This window comes from Dasypus novemcinctus, chromosome X (assembly GCF_030445035.2).
Source record: "Dasypus novemcinctus isolate mDasNov1 chromosome X, mDasNov1.1.hap2, whole genome shotgun sequence".
Classification (NCBI taxonomy): domain Eukaryota; kingdom Metazoa; phylum Chordata; class Mammalia; order Cingulata; family Dasypodidae; genus Dasypus; species Dasypus novemcinctus.
In genome coordinates this window covers 86,174,707-86,180,288 of record NC_080704.1, presented here as the reverse complement: position 1 = coordinate 86,180,288, position 5,582 = coordinate 86,174,707, and positions in this window count along the sequence as shown.

Genomic DNA, 5,582 nt, shown 5'->3' with positions numbered 1-5,582 from the left:
TAGGAATAAATTTAACTAAAGATGTAAAAAACTTATACACTGAGAACTATACAAGACTGTTCAAGGAAATCAAAGAAGACCTAAATAAATGGAAGAACATTCCTTGTTCATGGATAGGAAGACTGAATATTATTAAGATGTGTATCCTATCAAAACCAATCTACACATTCAATGCAATCCCAATAAAAATCAACACAGCCTTCTTTAAGGAACTAGAAAAACTAACTATGAAATTTATTTGGAAAGGAAAGAGGCACTGAATAGCCAAAGACATATTGAAAAGGAAAAACGAAATTGGAGGAATCACACTTCCTGACTTCAAAATATACTACAAAGCTACAGAAGTGACAACAGCATGGTATTGGCATAAGGAGAGACACACAGACCAATGGAATCGAATTGAAAGTTCTGATATAGAACCTCATATATATAGCCATATAATATTCGATAAAGCCACCAAACCCTCTCAACTGGGAGAGAATGGCCTATTCAATAAATGGTGCCTGGAGAACTGGATAGCCATATGTAGAAGAATGAAAGAGGATTACCATCTCACACCTTACACAAAGATCAACTCAAGATGGATTAAAGACCTAAATATAAGAGTCAAGACCATAAAGACCTTGGAAAGCAGTGTAGGGAAACATCTACAGGACCTTGTAATAGGAAATGGTTTCATGAACATCACACCAACAGCACGAGCAGCAAAAGAACAAATAGATAAATGGGACTTCCTAAAAATTAAAGCCTTCTGCACCTGAAAGGAGTTTGTCAAGAAAGTAAAAAGGAAACCTACACAATGGGAGAAAATATTTGGCAACCATATATCTGATAAGAGACTTATAACTTGCATATGTAAAGAACTCCTATATCTTGAAAATAAAAAGATAAACAACCCATTTAAAAAATGGGGAAAAGATTTAAACAGGCACTTCTCCATAGAAGAAATACAAATGGCTAAAAAGCAAATGAAAAAATGCTCCAAATCTCTAGTTATCGGGGAAATGCAAATCAAAACTACAGTAAGATACCATCTTACTCCCATAAGATTGGCAGCTATGAAATAAACAGAAGAATACAAATGCTGGAGAGGATGTGAAGAAAGGTGAACAGTCATCCACTGCTGGTGGGAATGCAGAAGGATCCAACCATTCTGGAGGACAGTATGGCGGTTTCTCAAAAAACTAACCATAGATTTGCCATATGACCCAGCAATTCCACTGCTGGGTATATACCCAGCAGAACTGAAAACAAGGACACAAACCGATATATGTACACGAATGTTCATAGCAGCATTGTTCACTATCGCCAAAAGTTGGAATCAACCCAAATGTCCATCAACAGATGAGTGGATCAATAAAATGTGGTATATAAACACAATGGAATACTACTCGGCTGTAAGAACAAATACACTACAAACACACGTGATAACATGGATGAATCTTGAGAACCTTATGTTGAGTGAAGCAACCCAGGCATTGAAAGACAAATATTACATGACCTCAAAGACATGAAATAAGCAAGCTGCCTCAGAGAGCTAGACACTGGAAAATAGGCTTACTGGAAATCGGGGGGTGGAGGAAGGATGTGAGCTGACGTCTGCAGGGGTGGAATCTATGATGAGCTTGTGGTAAGTATGAGCACAAAGAAGAGATAAAATGGGGGCAAGGGGTTGCCTTTGGGTGGGGCTTTGCGGGTTTGAGGGGGGCTGGGGCTGGGTGGATGGGTAATATTGCCCACAAAATTGGGGGGAGGGAGGGGCAACATAGGAACATAGGAGAGTGTCAGGTGTTGGTTGAGAGTAAAATGCTGAGAAAATCGTATGAAAATATAATTAGGAGGGTTACCTGTTTAGGATGCTCGGAGGGGATGGTCTGATGGGGGACAGACTCTTGGGAAATGTCTGAATGCTCATTTTGCCAGGGTGGGTTGCACCATTGGGTAGAAACCCAAGAAGTGAGAGTTGGGGTGGACCCACATTCTGGGGAGGACAAATGTCATCAAATAGAGGGAACTGTATCTCTCGAGAGAAAAGGTGGCTCCCAGGGCATTAGGGTAGTTGAGCAAGTCAGGCACTGAACACTGTTGCAAGTATCTCTGGATGTGGCTCCTCAGGAAATGGAGATTGGCTGTCGCTGTGGGCCCCAAGGGGAGGGGAAAATGGATGTTGAATGGATGGAACCAAGGTAAATGTGGGGGCAAGAGAGGAGTTTTGCGAGAGTACACGAGGAAGAATATAAAAAATGTAATATTACACCAAAAACATATAGGGGACGACAGACTAATAATGTAAACCATAATGTAAAACATAGGATAACTAAAAAATTTTGAAAACTGTATATCCTAAAGTATGGACCACATTGTAAGCACAGATGACACCTTGTTTGAAAGCTATTGTTTCGGAGTCTGTACATCAGGTTCAGTAAATATGATATGAATAAGTTAAAAGACTATCGCTGTGGAAGGGAAAAGGTTTTATGGTGGATGTGTGGGAGTACTGTATATTGTATATATGAATTACTGTGATCTAAGGCTCTTGTGAAGAGAATAATTAGGAAAAAAGAAAAGAAAAGATAGGATGTAGCATTTTTCCAAATCAATATGTACTCTAGATCTAACCTTTAAACTCATTGCTATATTCCATTTTACTAGTAAGGGAACCTGACATTATATTGGGCTTCACTTTACAGGAAGTTTTGGATCACAGAATGGTTCAACAATGGCAGCGGAGGAATACTGGTATGGGATGTTATTGACAAACTATGGTTGACAGGGAGTTATACAGGGCATATGTCCAGGATACATGGTAATGTTTGGATATACTTATAGTGGAAACAAACAAAAACAACAGCTGGGGGGCTACTGGGTTCCTGGCCAGGGGTGCTCTGTCGTGGTCCCTAGGGGAGCAGCGGCAGTCTCCCAGGTGCAACAGTAAGAACCAGGAAGGAATGAGGGTCCAACAGTGGGCTCCTGATGCTAGTGACTATGCTTGTGAGCCTATACGCCTGAAATAAGGACAAGGCCTAGAGCAGCATTGTGCCTGGAAGTTTCCTCCTGACAGACTTCATGTTACTCAAATGTGGCCAGTCTCGAAGCCAAACTCAGCATGTAGATGCAGTGCATTCCCCCCAGCGTGGGACATGACACCCGGGGATGAGCCTCCCTGGCACCGAGGGATCACTACCAAATACCAGCTGAAGATGGAACTAGAAAATGACCTTGATTTAAAGGTTCAACGTGGATCAGCAGAATATCCCTGTCTACATATAATAACATGACTTTAAAATGCTGTTTGACCTAATGTAAGGGGGAAATGGAAAGGACAAATGAGTTTATATGGCTATGAGTCTCTAAAAGAGTCTGGAGTTTGTCAGAAGGATTGCCCTTATGCACAACTGAGCAGAGTCTCAGAGACAGATAAAGGAGATACAACCCCAGGTATTGGTTCTTTGGAGGGCTAAAGAGACCCACGGGTTCTATGGTCATGGCAGATGGGGTTCACTGCCATGTCAGTTGGCCTTTCTTTGGAGCTGGTGTTTCTGCGTGATGGAACTGGACTCAGACGGGATCTCTTTTCACAAGACTTTCATGCTACTTTACTGGAATTATAGTTGGTGCTGGGGTTTAAGATATATCTAGGGGATTTGAATGTCTGGACTGACAATATGATAGCCACACCCTGAACCTCAACAGACTTCAACTCCTACACTCTGATTTATTGGACTTACCCCACTCAGCTAACATGGAGTTGAAGAATGTCAACCACCACACCATGGAGCCTAGAGTGCCTACAACTGAAAGCAGGAGGATTGCACCCAGTATCCATGTGGAATCTAATCCCCCTCTTGACATAGAAGTGCAGTGGACACAACCAATCCAATGTCCACAGAGAAAATGTGGCATTGGTGTGGGAAGGGTGGCCATGGTTGCTGCTGTGTGCGGGGAATGGGAGGAAGAGATGAGATGTGGAGTCGTTTTCGGGACTTAGAGTTGTCCTGGGTGGTGCTTCACGGACAATTACGGGACATTGTAGATCCCCCCAGGGCCCACTGGATGGAACGTGGGAGAGTGTGGGCTATGATGTAACGTGGGAGAGTGTGGGCTATGATGTGGACCATTAACTATGAGGTGCAGCGATGCCCAGAGATGTACTTACCAAATGCAATGGATGTGTCATGATGATGGGAGAGAGTGTTGCTGTGGGGGGAGTGGGGGGTGGGGGCGGTGGGGTTGAATGGGACTTCATATTTTTTGAATGTAATATTTTTTAAAAAATGAATTAAAAAAAAGGAACTAAAAAAATTAGGAAAATGCAAATCAAAAAAAAAAAAGAAAGTGAATGGCTGAAAAACAATCTTACAAGCAAACAATAAGCAAAAAAAGGGAGGTGTAGCTATATTATTATAAGACAAAATAGACTTTAAATGTGAAACAATTGTGAGAGACAAAGATCGATTCTACATATTAGTGAAAGGAATAATCTTTCAAGAAGAATGAACAATCATAAATATTTTTTTCCTAACAAGGGTGCCTCCAAAAATATGAGGCAAACACTGGAAAAATTAAGTGAAAGAACAGATGCCTCTACAATTATAGTGGGAGATTTTAATACACCACTATCAACTTTGGACAGAACATCTGAAAAGAGAATCAATAAAAAACAAAAACTTTGAACAGTGTATTAGAGGTGCTGAATATAATAGAAATATACAGATCATTACACTTGAATAAGCAGGATATACATTTTTCTCAAGGGCACATAGATCATTCTCTAAGATAGATCATATGCTAGGCCATAGAGAAAGTGTCAATGAATTGAGAAAGATGGAAATCATACAAAATAATACCTCTGACAAAATAATACCTCGGTAGAGTGAAGCTGGAAATCTGCAAGGGCCAGAGACCCAGATTTCATGCCAAGATATGGAAATTAAACAGCACGCTCTTAGAAAAACAGTGGGTCCAAGAGGAAATCTCAAAAGAAATTAATAACTAACTTGAAACTAATGAGAATGATAACACAAAATACCAAAACTTATGGGATGCAGCAAAAGCAATAATGAGAGGGAAATTTATGGCCATAATTTCATACATCAAAAAAGATAAAAGAGCAAAAATTGGACAACTAAGTGCACGTTTGGGAGAATTATTTAAAAAAAAACAACAAAGTAACCCCACAGAAAAAAGAAAGAAAGCAAAAAAAAAAAAAGATAAGAGCAGAACTAAATGAAATAGAAAATAAGAAAACACTTGAAAAGATAAACAAGACCAAGAGCTGGTTCTTTGAGAAAATCAATGAAATTGACAAACCCTTAGCTAGACCAACAAAGAAAAAATAAAGAGAGAATATGCAAATACACAAAATAAGAAATGAGAAAAGAGATATCTCCACCAACCCCACAGAAATAAAGACTACCATAAGAGGATACTTTGAAAAACTATATTCCAACAAAAATGATAATTCACAGGAAATGGACAAACTCCTAGAAACACATAAGCAGCCTATATTGATGAAAGAAGAAATTGATGATCTCAAAGAACCAATTACAAGGAAAGAGATAGAATCAGTCATTTAAAAAATA